This window comes from Mastigoproctus giganteus, chromosome 6 (genome assembly GCF_048544385.1).
Source record: "Mastigoproctus giganteus isolate SK-2022 chromosome 6, ASM4854438v1, whole genome shotgun sequence".
Taxonomy (NCBI): Eukaryota; Metazoa; Arthropoda; class Arachnida; order Uropygi; family Thelyphonidae; genus Mastigoproctus; species Mastigoproctus giganteus.
The window spans coordinates 52,941,986-52,963,156 of NC_143580.1; the positions used below are offsets into that span (position 1 = coordinate 52,941,986).

Consider the following 21,171-nt stretch of genomic DNA (forward strand, 5'->3'; position numbering starts at 1 on the left):
ATAATGTAATGGGCTGGTAACTTTTTAGCAATATTTATAATAAAGTACAAACAAAAAAGGGAACAATATAATTCTTGTAATTAATTTTAAAAAATTTTTTACTTTAATTTAAAAAAAATTTAAACTCCAGATGGTACTCTCCTTGATTCCTAATCAAGGAGAGTACCATCTGGAGTTTAAAATTTTAAACACAAAGGCACATATGGTGCCTTTGTGTGGTGCACGCTATATCCACATATGGTGACTTTGTATACATATGATATTTGGATAACAATATCCTGCATTTTTAAAAAAATTCACTGATGTTTACACAGAAAAGGGTGTTTCTGAATGAATTTCTAATGCTGATTTCAAAAATTACTTCAGTTTATTTCCATCACGCCAGGTTTCGCACAAAAATCATGAAAGAAAAGTTGATTTTTCTTTCATGATTTTTATTCATTTTTATTCATTTTGGCAGAACCTGGACACTGAAATTATAATAAAATACTACTTTTACCAGACTTTTATATTTAAATACATGTTGAAAACACTATTAAAAGGCAGTGTGGTAAAAAGTCCACTAAACACTCATCTCTCATTTTAAAAACTGATTTATGATGGGTCAAATTTTTGTTTCTTTGATTTTCTTGCAGATCCTTCTACTTTACAGTTCCTCTTCAGTGTACAGCAGCAGTCAGTCAGCCAGCCATCACATTGACATTCCACCTCCCCTAATATCTCATTTCAATGTCTTTAATGTCCTGGTGAAACTTCTCACACCGTTCTTCACTAACACTCCCTAGATTTTCTGCGAAATAGTTGATATAAGAGTGTAAAAATGTACCTTGACACTCATGTTGCAGCACAGCTTCCTGAAGTTTGCCAACATACTTTTAAACTATATTCTTGTAGTCTGTATCCTTGTTGTTCCCTAAAAAGTTCTCAACAACAGACCTAAACATCCATGCCCATTTTTCTCTTTTATTAGTTTGCTCAAAATCTCAGTTCTTCATCAGTTTGCAAATTTGAGATCCAACAAAAATACCTTGTTTTAGCTACTCTTGGATGATCAATGAGAATTTAGTACAAAGGTAGTTGAAATGGCGACCTTTCTGAGGTAAAGTAACTATATTCTAGTAGTCTGGATCCTTGTTGTTCCCTAAAAAGTTCTCAACAACAGACCTAAACATCCATGCCTGTTTTTCTCTTTTATTCATAGTTCCCTCAAAATTTCAGTTCTTCATCAGTTTGCAAATTTGAGGTCCAACTAAAATACCTTGTTTTAGCTACTCTTGGATGATCAATGAGAATTTAGTACAAAGGTAGTTGAAGTGGGGACCTTCCTGAGGTAAAGTTTTCACAAACTATTTCATCAAACACAGTTTTATGTGCAAGAGTTGGAAGGAGGGCAGTTTTGGGTCTATTAGTGTTTTATGAACTATGTTCAATTAATATTTGGGGCGCCTCTGTAGCCAGGTGGGCAGGAGCAGCAGTGCGTAGCACATGCTTCTTGATTAGACCGGGGCTCGAGCCCGTGACCACCATATACGGAGGATGCGAAAAGGTCAGGGAATGACCACCGCATATCCTTTAGCATTAGCATTAGCAGAGGCATATGATGCAAGAAAGCAAGCTTATTCAGCATCAGCCAAAAAGAAAAAAAAAAAAAAAAAACACCACTCCCATTTCACCCCTCCGTTCGTTCGAAATACCTGTCCAGTTGAGCTTTAAATTTGTTTAGGCTATCAACTTCAACAACAAGTGATGGAAGTCGGTTCCACCAACCAACCACCCGCTGGCCAAAGGCAAATTTCCGCACATCTATCCGACATCCGTCCTTCCTCAATTTGAATTTATGCCCTCTGAGGTGATTATTCTGAGAAAGATGAAGAATCCCATTGGCATTGAGCATGCTCAAACCATTCAAAGCCTTATACACCTCTATCAGATCACCTCGCCGGTGCCTAGTCTCCAGACTCTGTAATTTGCAAAACTTAAGCCTTTCTTCGTAAGAGCAACCCTTTGTTCCATTCACTAATCTTGTTGCCCTTCTCTGTACCCGTTCCAGCAGCTCTACATCCTTCTTGAAATGAGGCCTCCAGACCTGTATACAGTACTCAAGATGTGGCCTTACCACTGCCTTATACAAGGGAATAATCACCTCCTTATCCCTGCTAGAAAAATTCCTGTATATCATTGACAAGACACCATGCGCTACTCTTGCAGCTCGTCTGCACTGCTCAGAGAACTTCATATCTGCCTGCACAATTACCCCCAGGTCCTTTTCATTCTCCACCACTGTCAGTGTAGTACCGCAGAGTTGATACGTTGCTCTGGGGTTACTGTTTCCCATATGCAGCACTTTACATTTGTCGATGTTAAACCTCATTTGCCACCTCTCAGCCCATCTGTTCAACCTTTCCAGATCCTGTTGCAGCAGCATAGCGTCAGTATTGTCCTTAACGACCCTGCCAACCTTTATATCATCTGCAAACTTGGACATTAAACTTGATATCCCATCATCAATATCATTCATAAACACCGAAAACAACAACGGACCCAACACTGAACCTTGAGGAACTCCACTAATAACATTAGTCCACGTTGAGCAGTGTCCATTGATTACCACTCTCTGTCTTCTGCCACTCAACCATCCCCTTATCCATAGCAGCAATTTGCCTCCAATGCCACACTGCTCCAATTTGTGCAGCAGTCTTCCATGTGCAACAGTATCAAAAGCCTTTCTAAGATCCAAATATATAATATCAAAGTTATTCCCTGCATCCAGTTCTTTTGTGACTACATCATAGTATCCAATCAAATTGGTCAGGCAAGACCTGCCCTTAACAAAACCATGCTGCGTCTGAGCTATAACTGAATTCTTGTCTAGATGATCCTGCAGTGCTTCTTTAACCAGTGCCTCCATTAATTTACCTGGAACAGAAGTTAAACTAACAGGTCTATAATTACTTGTGTCAGCCTTTGATCCTCCTTTGTGAATTGGGGTTACATTTGCACATCTCCAGTCTATGGGCACCTCCCCTGAGTCCAAAGAAGCTCTCATAATTATGGCTAGGGGTTTGCATACTTCCTTTGCTGCCTCCTTTAATATAACTGGATAGATCCCATCCACCCCAGGTGCCTTTTTTATGTTTATCCTCAACAATCTCTCCTCCACTTTCCTCTCAGTTATTACAAAATCATCCAGCTCACTGCCAATGTTTACTTTACCTACATCATTCTCCTTCCTGAATAACTCCTCATGCGTGAATGTAGATGCAAAATACTCGTTTAGATTGTTAGCCACCTGAGCAGGATCCTCAACTGTTGAACCATCAATATCCAGTGGACCAATCTGATTCATCCCTTTCCTTTTCGAGTTCAAGTATGTAAAAAACTCTTTTCTGTTTTTCTTTGCATCCTTTGCCAAGGATTTTTCATAGTCTGCCTTTGCCTGCCTAATCTCCTTTGTGACTTGGTTACAGACCAACATATCTATCATAGGCTTCCATGTCACCCATTAATTTGTATGTATCCCATGCATTTTTCTTCTCTGCCACATGTCTCATTAGTTCATCTGACAACCATTTAGGCCTAAACCTTGAACAATATTTCTTAGTAGGTATGTAAAGCCTGGTAGCCTCCAAGATTAGTTCCTTGAATGCTTCCCATTTTGAGTTTGCTGTTGGTAACATCATCAGTTGGTCCCACTGTATAGAATTTAAATACTGTCTCAGACCATCATAGTCGCCTTTACGAAAACAAAAACCCTTCCCTTTACCTCTGATGGTAGTTACCTCCTTGAGTAAATCCCACTTCAACACACTGTGATCACTGCCACCTAGTGGTTCATTTATCTGCAGGTTCTTAATGCATGAAGAATCACCACTGATAATCAGATCAAGAGTATTGCTCCCTCTTGTTGCCTCACGAACATGCTGATGTAGAAAACAATCATCCAATAAATCCACAAAAGCCTTGCTAGTGTGCGAGTGACCAACCCACAAATTCCAGTCAATATCTGGGAAATTAAAGTCCCCCATTATAAGACTCTCAGATTTACTGGCCCACTCTATTTCCCTGTACAATATCTTATTATACTCATCAGAGTCATTAGGCCTATAGCACACTCCTACTCTCAATTTTGATTTCCCTATGCTTATGTCGCACCAAACTGACTCGACACTGCCCTGTCCATCGATGTCGACTGGCTTCACTTCCTTGGACTTTATGTGTTTCTTAATTAATAGCATAACCCCTCCTCCCCTCCTGTCCTGTCTATCCTTTCTATACACATTGTATTCCCCAAATTCCAGTTCCGCATTACTTATATCTGTGTGACACCACGTCTCTGATATCCCAACAATATCTGCCTTTGATGTTTTGAGCAATACCTCAAATTCATCAAATTTATTTACCAAACTCCTAGCATTGGTGTACACGCAGGTATATATGCACCTGTTTCTATTCTTAGCTACCCTAACACAACCTATGTGTTTACTTGTACCGCAATGACTACCAGCAGTCTCTGAAATATCCTGCATCTTGTTTTTCAGACTTCTGCTCATTTCAATAGAAGCAGTGCAAGAATCACTTCCATCTCTGCCAGTGGCTACTGTTAATCTATTAGTCCTTGTATCCCCCCCAACTAGCAGTTTTCCGACCCACCTAAGACTGCCTCGACAGCATCAGCAAAAATTCTTGCACCCTTTCTATTTAAGTGTATCCCATCCCTGTAGAAGCAATCTCTCCTGTTAACAAGTACAGTCCAGGCTGAAAAAAATTCTACCCCTTGAGCCTTGCACAATCCCTCCAGGGCCGAATTGATCGACAAGGCTCTCATCATATACTCCCTCCTATCGTGTCTGGGCAGAATTGCAGACACTTTCAAGTTCAACCCTAATTCACGGCTTTTTTTCAACAGTGACCTGTACTTGCTAAGTAATTCCGCCGGTCTCCTACTCTTAATATCATTAGTGCCAACGTGTACAACTATATCACCTTTTGTGCCCTTAAAAGATGATATCCGCTCTACAACGTCATCAACCTTTGCCCCTGGCAGACATACCCTGGTCCTATTCCACCTATCCTTTTTACAAAGTATGTTCCCCGTTTCCCTGACAATAGAGTCACCAACAACTACTAGTTCCTGTGGGACCAGCGCATTCTGCCTAGGGGGCTGCTTCTGTGTTGCCTGATGACCAAGTGCAAGCTCTGGCGTTGATGTGGGCAGCTGAGAGCTTGATGGGCCCCTCAATTTATTTCCTTCGAGGGCATCCACCCTGTCCTTCAAGCTCTCATAAAGGCCCATAACAACGCTGAGTTGTCGCCTGATTTCCTTGCACTCCTTACATCGTGCACACACAAAGACATCCCCCTTGGCAGTATCATGTCCCGTACCCGACTGCTCCGCAAACATCAAGCAAACAGTGCATTTTAATAGACTGTGATTCAGAGGGCAACTGCCCCCCTCAGTTCTCCCCTGAACCACAGCACTCCCATTAGCTTGAGCCTTTTGCTTTGCTGCTCTGGTCAGAGTCATGATTCCGATTTAATTCAATAAAATTCAAAACAAAAATTAAATCCTTAAGTTATATCCCAAAACAGTTATGTTATATATATATTTTTTTCGGTATCTAGTGTTTTCTACGAGTTCCCTTTATACAACTTCCGTATCACGTGTACCACTATAGTTATGTATTAATTATTTGTTACGATTAAGTCGTTATATATATATATATATATATAGAGTTAAAAGTACAATTTAATTGACAATAAAGTTTATCAAGATTAATAGATTTACTGATTAATTGACAATATTATATTATGCACTATACGACACTAAGCTTATGCTATCGTGTAAAAATGGCGGGAATTCACGAACGGTATTTCTACGGACTCGTAAGTATTGATTAGCTTCCAAATCTCGCTATCTCAATTTAGAATAAACTAAGGATCCTGACTAGGTCTATAATCTACTTATAGATGATAATTTGATATAACAGTTGGTTAATAAATCGACTAAATTTGGTTTAAAAAAAAATTTGGTTTGTGACACGTGGATTTGATACCGTTACCGATACTAAGTAATATCTACGAAATCTCTAAGTTAAACTTTAAACTAAGTATCGTAACTAGGAATATAAAGCTACTCTAGAAAATAAGTTAATATGACAATTTAAACTAATAAAGCAGAAAATAAATCAGGAAAAACTTCTCTGTTTGAAGAGCTTTAAGGAGCAATGTCCGCACAGGCTAACCTCGCACCCAGTCCAAAGAAAATGCTCAAAATCGGAGCAATATGGCCTTAGTTGCTAATGCTCCTAAAAAAAAAACCCAAATAACAACAATTAATATTTGCCAACAACTTCTTCAAGTTCTCATATGTTTCTTTCAAATGCACAGAGTGAGCTACTGGACTTAACCACATTTATTTCCACTGTGGAGCAACACACCTTTGAGATTCCTCATTGATGAGTCAAAGTCTCCACTGTGTAGGATTGTAACTAATTCCTAAATAGGTCACTAAGTCATTTATATTACTGCAAAAAACCATAGAATCATCTTCAGAAATGTAGAGGACTAGTTCTCATTCTCTGTATCTGTACCATGAGAAAAATGTCCCATGTGATAGATTTTTTGACTTAAGCCTAAAACCAAGGGGTTCTGCAGATTCCTTCGGTAAATTTAAATCTCTTACCATTGAGTTCATGATCATTGAGATCAGTGAGCTCATGCTGTGAAAACAGTTGAGGGTTGGTCTCAATGTCTCCAGAAGTGTAGACTTCGGTTCCTTCTTCAGAATTCTGTAATATCTTGTCTCTGCTTGATGACTACATAACTTCCTCAAATATAACAAAATAAGTTCAGATTGCTCACACACTTGCGTGAAGACATTTTACTCACTTTTCAGCACAAGTTTGACATAATAATCTCAAAAATAAACTGAGCTCACGTTGATACACAGTTGCTGCACGGAGTTCACAAGATCAAGAAACAAATAACTGAAGGCAGTGTTGCCAACATGTGAAGATTTAGTTTGCAAATTTCAGCATTTACTTCTAAATTAATACATTCAATAATACAACTCATGAGATTAACTTAAATTATTTGTGAAAAATCAGTATGTGATACAAATAACATTTCTGAAATCAGCGTAAAAAAACTGAGTTTGAAAACAACTATTAATTTATAAACATAGAAAACCATGCAGAGTGGTGAATTACTCATACAATAATTCAGAACTTTTACAGTGTCTGATATAACCTTAAACATATAGAGTAGCATACATATGGTTGCTACATTATGCCGACTCTACCAATTTTACAACGTTATCACCTGCTGTAATCCATCCTAGGTGAGAACATCTTAGCAGCCTATTTCACTATCCTCAAGACAGAAACTGTGCCATTTGGATAATTTCTTTCATGTGTTCATGCAGCAGGAGTGCCTGCTGCATAAAATGTGAAGTGTGTGTGTCAACAGTTCGATTCCAGACGATGCTTCAATATCATGGAGCCAGAGAGCACTGCCAACTGGAGGAAAGTGAGTCAGTAAAGCCAGATTACTATCAATTACTATGCATAACAGATACTGCTCAACATGTACATATAATTAAGTTTAACTTAATTCGTGATTTTTTCCTAATTGTGCAATAATTAACAAGATTTCTAGAATTTTCAATGGAGAAACCAAAGAAAACATTTTAAAACAGCTATTAGGAGTTTCAGTTGTGTGGACAGAGTAGATGAAGCCTGAACTGCTGAATTAATGCCTGGGGGTCTCTTTTCCCCACATTCTTGACTCAGAGTTGAAGGCACATGCTTAGGGTTCAAAAGATATGCATTAATATCAATGCATTTACAATTTATTACAAGTAAATTTATAGAAAAATATATTTACTATACTTTTTACAAAAATATACACTCTTGCTGACCTATTACGTGAGGGTGCTGACTCTCTTAAAAAATTACAGTTGTGAATTACAGGCTCTGAAAAAGCGATAAGTGTTTGCCTTTTTATTTACCTAATTGTTATTTTATATTGTACTTTATACGTAGTCTTATATTGTACTTTATACGTAGTCTTATAGTTATTGTTACACATCACTGCATTTAAGATTCTATTAGATAGCATAGTATTGACAATTAATTAATTAAATTTAAAATATCATGCCCCAGACTAGAGCAGTAAAGCAACGGGCACTAAGCAGCAGGAGTGCTGTGACTCAGGGGTGATCTGAGGGGGGGGGGCAATTCTCCAACGCATCACAGCCTAAAAAAATGTGCAACTTGTGAAATGTTTGCCAAACTTCTGGAACAGAACATGATCTAGCTAAGGAGGATGTCTTTGTGTGTGTGCCAGGTGCAGAGAGTGTCTAGAAATTAGGCATCAACTCAGCGTTCTACTGGGCATCTATGACAGCTTGAGGTGATGCCCTCGAAAAAATTAATATGAGGGGCCCGTCAAGCTCTCAGCTGCCCAACTCAACGCCAGAGCTCACTCCTGGGCATCAGGCAACACAGCGGCAATCTCCAAGGCAGAATGCACTGGTCCCAAAGGAACTAGTTATTGTTGGTGACTTTATTGTCAGGGAGAGGGGGAATATATTGTGTAAAAAGGATAGATGGAACAGGACCAAGGTATGTCTGCCAGGGGCAAAAGTTAATGACGTTGTAAAGCATATATCATCTTTTAAGGGCACAAAGGGTGATATTGTTTTGAACGTTGGCACCAATGACACTAAAAGTAGATCTGCAGATTTACTTAACAAGTACAGGTCAATGTTGCAAAAAAGTCGCGAGTTAGGGTTAAATTTGAAAGTGTCTGCAATTCTGTCCAGACAGGAGGGAATACATGATGAGAGCCTTGTCAATCAATTCAGCCCTGGAGGGAATGTGCAAGGCTCAAAGGGTAGAATTTTTTTCAGCGTGGTCTGTGCTTGTTAACAGGAGAGACTGCTTCTACAGGGATAGGATACACTTAAATAGAAAGGGTGCAAGAATATTTGCTGATGCTATCGAGGCAGTGTTAGGTGGGTCGGAAAACTGCTAGCTTGGGGGGATTCACAGACTAAAAGGTTAAAAGTAGCCGAAGGCAGAGGTGAAGGTGATTCTTGCACTACTTCTATTAGAATAAGCAGCGGCGTGGAGCGAGGGGTGTTGGGGGTTTCAGGGACAGATGGCAGTCATCGTGAAACAGGTGGGTATATGGGATGTGTTAGGTAACTAATAAGAAGAATAGGTATATGTATACTTGCATGTATACCAATGCTAGAAGTATAGAAAATAAATTTGATGAATTTGAAGTGTTGGTCAAGACATCAAAGGCGGATATTGTTGGGATAGCAGAGACGTGGTGTCACAGATATAAGGAATGCAGAACTGGAATTTGGGGAATACAATGTGTACAGAAACAATAGACAGGATAGGAAGGGAGGAGGTGTTATGCTGTTAATTAAGAAAAACATAAAATCAAAAGAAGTGCATCCAGCTGATATAGACGAACAGTGCACTGTTGAGTCAGTTTGGTGTGACATAAGCACTGTGAAAGCAAAAATAAGAGTAGGAGTGTGTTTTAGGCCTAATGACTCGAATGAGTACAATGAACAATTGAACAGAGAAATAGAGCGGGTAGTAAATCAGAATGTCTTATAATGGGGGATTTTAACTTCCCAGATATTGACTGGAACTTGTGGGTTGGTCACTCACACACTAGTCAGACTTTTGTGGATTTATTGGATGATTGTTTTCTGCAGCAGCATGTTCAAAAGGCAACCAGAGAGGGTAATACTCTTGATCTGGTTATCAGCAGTGATCATTCGTGAATTAAGAATTTGCAGGTAAAGGAACCACTAGGTGGCAGTGATCACAGTGTACTGATGTGGGATTTACTTAAAGATATAATTACCATCAGGGGTAAAGGAAAGGGTTTTTGCTTCCGTAAAGGTGAGTACAGTGGTCTCAGACAGTTTTTAAATTCTGTACAGCGGGATCAACTGACGATGTTACCAACAGTAAATTCTAAGTGGGAAGCATTCAAGAAATTAATCGTGGATCTTGGACTCCCGGTTTTGACCACCCCCCCACTGTTCGTTCTGATGGACTACTGGACCAGCCTTCAGTCTGGATGCGACACAGACTCACCAAATGGAGCCCCAATGACGGCACCTGAACTAGACCTTACTGAACATGACCCATCCACCATAGCAGCACTCACACTGCTGGATTTCCAGCAAGTTGTCGGCTCCAACTGACTGGCCGTGCTAGCTGTACCTACCCTGAACTTGCGGAGTATATCTCTCTCTCCTTTTTTTTTTTTTTTTTTTTTTTTTTTTCGGCTTCTTTCTTCTGTTTCCTGCCATCCGTTCTTTTATCCCCCCCCTATTTTTCTCTTACAGAATGATTTTTTTTTTTTTTTTATATTTATTTATTTATTTATTTTATTTTTTATTTATTTTTTTTTTTTTGTGGGGTGGTGGTTTTCGTCCACCCGCCACCCCACTCCTCTCTCTGGTGAGGCACTGGGCATGCCACACTGTCATCAGGGGCCATCTTCCCTATTGGCCCCTTTCTTCTGTTTCCTACCCTCCAGTCTTCTGCCTTCCTCCCTTACTTTTCTCTTGCACAACGTTTTTTTTTTTTTTTTTTTATTTAGTTTATATATATATATATATATATATATATGTGTGCGTGTGTGTGTATATACATATATTTATATATACACATACACGCATTCCCCACAGGTCTAAATCTAAAAACATCAAAATTACTGCCCGACCTATTTGGCCCTAGAACAAGTTATCAGCGAACAACCCTACGCTCTGTTAAAATTACAACCGTTGCTCAAGAAACAGCGATCATCTCATTCTCAAATCTGGTCCTAGCCACTGAAATCCCAGGAAAGTAGGTGGCAGGAACCGCCAGAGTACTCTAGCTACAGTGGTAAACCCGGTCAGCCTCCCCGTGGCATGGTGTGGTAACGTCGGGTCCCACTAGGGGCTCGGCGGCTAATAGACCGGAGGAACAAAGGGCACAACACAATATACAGCACATGACCCCCACACACTTCAAATCTCTGGCCCCGATACAATGTACACCCGCGGAGATGGGAGAAATCCCAGGAGCCGTTAGACACTAACATACCTTATACCTTATACCTATTAAGAAATATTGTTCAAGGTTTAGGCCTAAATGGTTATCAAATGAACTAATGAGACTCGTGACAGAGAAGAAAAATGCATGGGATGCATATAATTTATCAAGCGACTCAGAAGCCTATGGCAGATATAAGCTAGTCTGTAATCAGGTCACAAAGGAGGTTAGGCAGGTGAAGGCAGATTACGAGAAATCTTTGGCAAAAGATGCTAAGAAAAACAGAAAAGGATTTCTTTACTTATATAAATGCTAAAAAGAAGGGGATGAATCTGATTGGTCCACTTGATATCGATGGTTCGACTGTTAATGATCCTGCACAGATAGCAAACAAACTGAATGAGTATTTTGCATCTACATTCATACATGAGGAGTTATCAAGTTTTAAAAATGGCAGAAGGTTATCAAAAAGTAGCAGGGTGCTTAATGATTTTGTAATAACTGAGAGCAAATGGGATGAGAAATTGTTGAAGTTAAACATAAGAAAGGCACCTGGGGTGGATGGGATCTATCCAGTTATATTAAAGAAGGCAGCAAAGCAACTAAGCAAACCCTTAGCCATAATAATGAGAGTATCCTTGGACTCTGGGGATGTTCCCAGGGACTGGAGATGTGCAAATGTATCCCCAATTCACAAAGGGGTTTCGTAGGATGACACGAGTAATTACAGACCAGTTAGTTTAACTTCTGTTCCAGGTAAAATAATGGAGTCACTGGTTAAAGATGCATTGCAGGATCATCTAGACAAGATTGCAGCAATAATTCAGACACAGCATGGGTTTGTTAAGGGGAAAGTCTTGTCTAACAAATTAGATAGGATATTATGATGTGGTTACAAAGGAACTGGATGCAAAAAATAATTTTGATATCCTATATTTGGATTTCTCATCGCTTTTCCAGCTCTAATATCCTGTCTTCACTATCAGTGAAGACAGGATATTAGAGCTGGAAAAGGAATTAGAAAATGTGAATTGGAATATCATCGGTTTGGCTGAAACAAGAAGAAATGAATCACTTATAAGTTTATCAAGTGGAAATCTGCTGTACACCAATGGAAACAGTGAAAGGAGTGAAGGTGGAGTTGGGTTTCTGGTCCATAAAGATTTTAAAAACAACATTTTGGAATTCAAAAGTACATCACCAAGGGTGTCAAGACTAATGCTCAAGTTTTCTAAGAGGTACAAGCTAAAGATTATAATGATTTATGCACCAACATCGAGCCATGATGATAAAGAGGTTGAAGAAATGTACACCGAAACTGAGAGTTTTCTAGATGAGCAGAAAACCCACTACACTATTATTATGGGTGACATCAATGCTAAGGTTGGAAAAGGACAAAACAGTGCAGAAAGGGGGACTATAGGAAATTTTGGAATTGGTGAAAGAAATGAAAGAGGTGAAAGACTTGTGGAATTTGCAGAATCTCAAGGACTGTCAGTAATGAACACTTTTTTCAAGAAAAGGGTGAACAGAAAGTGGACATGGAAGAGTCCAAATGGATTAACTGCTAATGAAATTGACTCCATCCTCACTAACAGAAGATATATTGTGAATGATGTTACCATCCTGAACAAGGTAAATGTTGGAAGTGATCACAGAATGGTTGTTGTTGTTGTTGTTATTTGGTTTTTAGGAGCATTAGCAACTAAGGCCATATTGCTCCGGGATATGCGGTGGTTATTCCATGACCTTTCCGCATCCTCTGTATTTGGTGGTGACGGGTTTGAACCCCGGTCTAATCAAGAAGCGTGTGCTATGCACTACTGCTCCTTCCCACCTGGCTACGGAGGCGCCTCACAGAATGGTAAGATGTACACTTGATATAGATGTAGGAAAGGAAAGGAAAAAACTGACTCGAATAAATAATACAAAGGTCTTTGAGATAACAGAAGAGGAGAAAAAGCAGTATGTACTGAAACTTAAGAACAAGTTTGAGCTTCTGCAGACTGCTCAGGACCAAGATATTGACGAGGAATATTACAACTTTCTGAAAGTGATAAAGCCCAAAAAACCTATAGGGAAAAAGAAATCCAAAGAAGAAAAAATTAGTTAAGAAACACTTGTCATGATGAACCGAAGACGACAAATGAAGAGCAAGAAAAACACTGACAGGGAGAAAATTGAGTATACTGAGTTATGCAAAGCCATTAGAAAGAGACTCAGAGAGGACATAAGAAGATTTAACACAAGAAAAGTAGAACAAGCATTAAGGGAAAACAAAGGATTTAAATCAGCAGCCATGAGCAGTAATACAGAAAGACAAATGATACTGAAACTGAAGAATAGTGATGGTGTACTTATAAACAGCAGAGAAGGCATAATTCAAATAGCAGAAGACTACTATAGAGAATTGTACAAGGAGCAGGGGAATGATGCCAGCAGTGGGGAAGATGGATTGCAAAGTAGCAACACATACGACATACCCGATATTCTTCCTGATGAGGTAGAACATGCACTGAAGAAAATGAAGAATCAGAAAGCCCTGGGGGAAGATGAAGTTACTGTAGAGTTGTTAAAATTGGGAGGAAGAGACATAACACAAAAACTGGCAATGCTCTTCACAAAGTGCATAAGAAAAGGTGTGACGCCTTTTCTAATGTGGAATAATACAATCATAGTTTTGCTGCATAAGAAAGGAGATAAATCAGAAATTGGAAATTATAGACCAATTAGCTTGTTATCCCACATCTACAAGTTGTTCACAAGGGTCATTACTAACAGATTAGAAAGAATACTTGATGAGAATCAACCGAAAGAGCAAGCTGGCTTTAGGACAGGATTCTCAACTATGGATCACCTTCACGTAATATCACAGCTAATGGAGAAAGCAAATGAATATAAAACACCGTTATGCCTGGCATTTGTGGATTATGAAAAGGCATTTGACTCCATACAGCATAAGACAATGTTTCGGGCACTGGAAAGACAAGGCACAGATACCCCATATATTATGATTTTGAAGAAAATATATGAGATATTGAAGAAAATATATATATGCTACCTCCTTTATTAGACTAGACAAAGACAGTAGGAAATTTAAAACTGAGAAAGGAGTTCGACAAGGAGACAATATCTCAGAAGCTGTTTACTGCTGCCCTTGAAGCTTTCAGAAGATTAGACTGGTCGCGGAAAGGAGTCAATGTGAATGGATTTGCAGATGACATTGTGGTCATAAGCCACGATCCCAAAGAATTAGAGGAAAATCTTAATCAGTTATGCACAGTTAGTAAGGATTTTGGACTAAAGATGAATACGGCTAAAACAAAAGTAATGATGAACAAGTATGCCACAGAAAGGGAAATAATGATTGAAGGAGCAGTAGTTGAAAAGGTGGAGTCATATACTTATCTGGGACAAGTTATTAGCTGCAATAATGATAAATGGCTGGAAGTCAAGAGAAGAATAAATTTTGGATGGATAGCATTCAGGAAATATAGTCACATACTGAAGAGCAATATCCCAGTTTGTCTGAAACGTAAAATAATGAACCAATGTATACCCCCACCATGACTTATGGAAGTGAAACTTGGGCACTCACCAAAAGAATGGAAGAGAAGCTGAGAACTATACAGCGTAGAATGGAACAAATTATATTGGGAATCAGACTGTTAGATAAGAAGAGAAACACATGGATTAGGCAGCAAACTCAAGTAAAGGACATTCTTATCAAAATTAAAGAACTAAAATGGTCTTAGGCAGGACACATAGCTCGAAGATATGATGACAGATAGACTAAGAAAATAACAGAATGGTATCCAAGAGGAGCTAGAAGAAACCCTGGAAGACAAAGGCGGAGATGGATAGATGAAATTCATGAGTTTGTGGGTAGTAAATGGATGGCCAGTGCTCAAAACAGAAGGAACTGGAAAGTTGCTGGAGAGGCCTTCATCCTGCAGTGGATTGAAAATGGCTGATGATGATGATGATTTGGATTTCAGGAAAGCTTTTGACACTGTTGTGCATGGAAGACTATTGTACAAATTGGAGCAGAATGGTATTAAGGGTAAGTTGCTACAATGGATAAAAAGATGGTTGAGTGGGAGAAGACAGAGGGTGGTAATTAATGGGTGCTGCTCTTCGTGGCCTAATGTTATCAGTGGAGTCCCACAGGGTTCGGTGTTGGGTCCTCTGTTGTTTGGTATATTTATCAATGATATTGATAAAGGTATATCAGGCTTAGCGTCGAAGTTTGCAGACAAAGGTTGGCAGGGTTGTTAATGACAGTAATGGCAGTGTGCTACTGCAACAGGATCTAGATAATTTGGGCAGATGGGCTAAGAAGTGGCAAGTGAAGTTTAACCTTGACAAATGCAAAGTACTGCATATGGGTAGAAGTAACTCCAGAGAAACGTACCAACTGTGTGGTACTACACTTAAGGTGGTAGAAAATGAAAAAGACCTAGGAGTAATTGTGCAGTCAGATATGAAGTTTTCTGAGCAATGCAGACAGGTTGCCAGGGCATGTCATGGGGTTTTGTCAATGATATATAGGAATTTTGCTAGCAGGGAAAAGGAGGTGATTGTCCCTCTGTATAAGGCAATAGTCAGGCCACGCCTTGAGTACTGTGTACAGGTCTGGAGACCTCATTTTAAGAAGGATGTAGAGATTTGATTGAGCACGTGCAGAGAAGGGCAACAAGATTGGTGAGGGGAATGAAGGGATCCTCTAACCAAGAGAGGCTTAAGTTCTGCAAATTGCAGTGCCTGGAGACTAGGCACCTGCGCGGTGATCTGATTGGGGTGTATAAGGCCTTGAATGGGTTGAGCATGCTGAATTCTGATGGGATCCTTCCATTTGTTCAGATTATGAACCTAAGGGGGCATAAATTCAAATTAAGAAAAGACAGATGTAGAATAGATGTGCGAAAATTTGCCTTTAGCCAGCGGGTGGTTAACTGATGGAACAAACTTCCATCTGTCGTGGAAGTTGATAAGTTAAATAAATTTAAGGAGGAACTGGACAGGCATTTGGAGGGAATGGTGTGATTTTTTTTTTTTTTTTTTGGCTGATGCTGCATAAGCTCATACACTTGCTTTCTTGTATCACTTGCCACTACTACTATTACAGCCCAAACATTTACTTATCTTATTAATCACATAAAATAGTTTGTGGAATTCTTAAGGAGTTATGTTTTCAGGTTTACTTTTAGTTCTAAAAAATTAAACTTTCGAAATTGTCAATTTCTTATAGCATACATGCTTCCATATCAAGACATTACCAGGCAAAATGTACACATATAGCACCAAAAAGAAACAATGTCATATCATCACCTATGCCTGTACTCTTGATTTTGTATCCTTGTACGTAAGGGAGTACTGTATATACTTATTGCTTACTTTGCAGTTAATTGTGCAGCATGATAAAATGTCACTATGTAAACTTTTAAAAGAACAAAAATAATTGAATTAAGAAGTAGACAGTCATTCTTAAGGAAGATTTTATTATAAAGTAAATTATAGTAAAATCTTCCTTACATGAGTTCAGGAGGCAGTCCCAGTATTTTCTAAAGGAGAGCTCAAAGGAACCGTTAAGCTTTAATCATCACGTGGCATTAAATAAATCCACATTATTTTGAACATGGGGAGGGGCTACAGCACCTTTAGCCTCTACCTGGAACCACCCCTGTATGGGTGATAAGAGATAACTAAATAAGGGACAGACTTACAGTGAATACATGATTGACTAATTTTACAGCTTAAAGCTTGAAGTACTGTTGATTATCCCTTAAATTCTTAGCAAAGCTTATTATCTTAGTACTCATCTTTGAGATTACCCCTAAGTTTTTAGTTAGGGCAAAACATTTACGGTTTTGGAGTGAAATATACGAACAGGTATATGGCCTCCCAATGGGTTTAGGCATTTTCTGTCCCACTTTCTCAAATTTATCTTGCTACCATCGAAAACCAAATACTAACACCTTTCCCCCCCCCCCAGATCAAATTATTTATGCAACATTGCAGATGATGTATTAATCATTCACCATTGATGAACTACAAAAATTCAATTCTATCCACAACAGATTGAAATATACTTTGGAACTAGAAGAAGACAACAGCATTAATTTTTTAAATCTCACTATATATAAATTTGATAACAAACTCAAAATGCGAACATACAAGAAAAAGACGCATACAGGAAAATTTCTACATTTTCACTCCTACCACCCCTATAGTACAAAAAAAGCAATATCATATAACAAAATCTACAATGCGATAAAATACAACCATTCACAGGAAGATTTGACAACAGAACTACTATACCTGACGAAAACCTTTATAGCTAGAAAATACCCCAAACAGCTAATTCAAGAAATCATATTAGCCATAAAAGAAAAAATTAATAATCCTCGCATCAATAACATTAGTACTGACCATACACAAAATACCACAGTTACCCACTGTACCATAACCAACTCGCACCTAAGCTCCTTAATACCTTCAGAGGTACAAATATCATATTAATTTTTTCATCATATCATAAACTAAGTACCTTTTTTGGCAAATACAAAGAACATATAAATACAACATCCATGATATAAACAATATAATATACCTTATAAAATGCCAACCAGGATATAATGCGTGCTACATAGGTAGTACAACCACAAAATTTGGAACATCCAAAACAGCCAACACAAGAGCATACTATCATTACAATAGTTTTAAATCAGACCAACTAGGAACTGAACTTAGCCAACATGTACACTCCTTTAATCATGATCCATTAACAGATAACACAAATACACCAATTAAACTTAAATCGAATTATAAAATACTCCAGTATGAAGCCTTTGCTATAGAATGGTTTCGCCAAAATTGATCATACGAAATTTTAAACACCAGATTACCTACGAATCTATAACTAATATAGCAGCTCAAACAAATCAAATTTCCATGTGCTTAACACAATGCATCCTGGGTACTGCAATACTATAAATTATCACCTCACAACTTATGTCATTCACCAACTGATGACGATGACACTGAAAGCTTCATATCCAGCTCTTGGCTTTTTAACACGCAAATTTCTTTCATACAATTTTATAAATGACAACCAGGAAAAAGGTGGTGCACTCCCTTTTCCTAGGGACATGGTTTTAAATTTAATCAATTAATATAATGGAACTTTCACCTTCCTTTCATGCAATTTTTAACTTTAATCAATAGGGATCTCAGAGGTGAGTACTAAGATAATAAACTTTGCTAAGAATTTGAGTGAATACATGATTAAGCGCAAATTTTCATAGAAAAAAAAAAAAAAGTTGACATATGCAAGAATATACAATAACTAAGGCATATTGACCTGGGAAATAACAACACTAAAATAACATGCAATTGGAGGGGTTGAATTATAAGTGAGGAAGGAAAAAAAAGGGATTTAGAGGTTATGATACAGGCAGGAAGACAAGAAGTTTACCATGCAGTGTGGACAGATGGCAAGGAGGGCTGTGGAGTCCTGTCAATGATTTATTAAACATTTGCTTGTAGAGGAGGGGGGGGTCATTTAATATGAGGCAATTGTGAAATTTCACTTAGATCAAGCTTCTCAAAAGGTCCAAAGGCAGGTAATATGTCTGGTGAAATCAGCAAAAAGATGCCCATATGAGGAAAGACTTTGAATATGTGCATTACAGAGCTTGGAATCTTGGGGTAAATGGGAGGGGAATCTGACATATATTAAGGCTTTGAGGGGATAGTAAAATAAATAAGGGTGAAATTTTCAGTTATAAATGATTCCAGAAATAAGGGGCATAAATTCAAATTACAGGGGAAAAGGTTTAGATTAGATTGTAGGGAGTCTTCTTTTAGCCAACAAGTTATTACTGGAATGTGCATGTTTAAGTCGAAGGAAAAAGCCTCAAGCTGTAAAAGCTATAAAAAGTCACAATGCATGTAGGGCATGGCCATGCACACAGTTTTGAACAAACTGGGCTTGCTTCTTAGTGCATTAATCTCATATTATGGAGGCACTTCATCTTGAGTTGCCTATCAAAGTGGCTCCACAAAATGAGTATCAACTCTGTGGTACTACACTGACAGTGGTAGAGAATGAAAAGGATCTGTGGGTAATTGTGCAGGCAGATATGAAGTTTTCTGAGCAGTGCAGACTGGCTGCAAGAGTAGCTCATGGTGTCTTGTCAATGATATACAGGAATTTTTCTAGCAAGGATAAGGAGGTGATTATTCCCTTGTATAAGGCAATGGTCAGGCCACACCTCGAGTACTGTATACAGGTCTGAAGACCTCATTTCAAGAAGGATGTAGAGCTGTTGGAACAAGTACAGAGAAGGACAACAAGATTAGTGAATGGAACAAAGGGTTGCTCTTATGAAGAAAGGCTTACGTTTTGCAAATTACAGTGTCTGGAGACTAGGCACCAGCGAGGTGATCTGATAGAGGTGTATAAAGCATTGAATGGTTTGAACATGCTCAATGCCGATGGGATTCTTCCTCTTGCCCAGAATAATCACCTGAGAGGTTATAAATTCAAATTGAGGAAAGACAGATGTAGGATAGATGTGGGGAAATTTGATTTTAGCCAGAGGGTACTTGGTTCGTGGAACAGACTTCCATCCCTTGTTGTGGAAGTTGATAGCCTAAATAAATTTAAGGCTCAGCTGGACAGGTATTTCGAACGAACGGAGTGGTGAAATGGGAGTGGGTTTTTTTTTTTTTTTTGGCTGATGCTCCATAAGCTTGCTTTCTTGCATCATATGGCTCTACTAATAGTAGTAGTAGTGTCATGTGATGCAAGAAAGCAAGTGTATGAGCTTATGCAGCATCAGCAAAAAAAAATTACACCATTCCCTCCAAATGCCTGTCCAGTTCCTCCTTAAATTTATTTAACCTATCAACTTCCACAACAACAGATGGAAGTTTGTTCCAGCAATTAACCACCCGCTGGCTAAAGACAAATTTCCGCACATCAATTCTACATCTGTCTTTTCTTAATTTGAATTTATGCCCCCTTAGGTTCATAATCTGAACAAATGGAAGGATCCCATCAGAATTCAGCATACTCAACCCATTCAAGACCTTATACACCTCAATCAGTTCACTTTGCAGGTGCCTAGTCTCCAGCCACTGCAATTAGCAGAACTTAAGCCTCTCTTGGTAAGAGGATCCCTTCATTCCCCTCGCCAATCTTGTTGCCTTTCTCTGTACACGTTCAAGCAAATCTACATCCTTCCTAAAATGAGGCCTCCAGACCTGTATGCAGTACTCAAGGCGTGGCCTAACCATTGCCTTATACAGAGAGACAATCACCTCCTTTTCCCTGCTAGCAAAATTCCTATATATCATTGACAAAACCCCATGAGCTGCCCTGGCAGCCTATCTGCATTGCTCAGAAAACTTCATATCTGACTGCACAATTACTCCCAGGTCTCTTTCATTTTCTACCACCTTAAGTGTAGTACCACACAGTTGGTACGTTTCTCTGTGGTTACTTCTACTATATGCAGTACTTTGCATTTGTCAAGGTTAAATTCCCCAAATTCAGTTGCCACTTCTTAGCCCATCTGCCCAAATTATCTAGATCCTGTTGCAGTAGCACACTGCCATTACTGTCGTTAACAACCATGCCAACCTTTGTATCATCTGCAAACTTCGACACTAAGCCTGAATGTACCTTCATCAATATCATTGATAAATATACAAAACAACAGAGGACCCAACACCGAACCCTGTGGGACTCCACTAATAACATTAGTCCACGAAGAGCACTCATTAATTACCACCCTCTGTCTTCTCCCGCTCAACCATCCTTTTATCCATTGTAGCAACTTACCCTTAATACCATTCTGCTCCAATTTGTACAATAGTCTTCCATGCGCAACAGTGTCAAAAGCTTTCCTGAAATCCAAATATATGTTATCAAAATTACTTTTTTGCATCCAGTTCCTTTGTAACCACATCATAATATCCTATCAAATTTGTCAGACAAGACTTTCCCTTAACAAACCCATGCTGTGTCTGAATTATTGCTGCAGTCTTGTCTAGATGATCCTGCAATGCATCCTTAACCCGTGACTCC

The 21,171-nt window shown here is 38.8% G+C and overlaps 1 protein-coding gene across 1 annotated transcript in view; it reads right to left on the minus strand.

The window, feature by feature from the left end:
* The window catches only part of PCID2 (PCI domain-containing protein 2), a 138,400-nt gene that overhangs the window by 98,978 nt on the left and 18,251 nt on the right, over positions 1–21,171 (minus strand). The gene's annotated exons all lie outside the window — the stretch shown is intronic.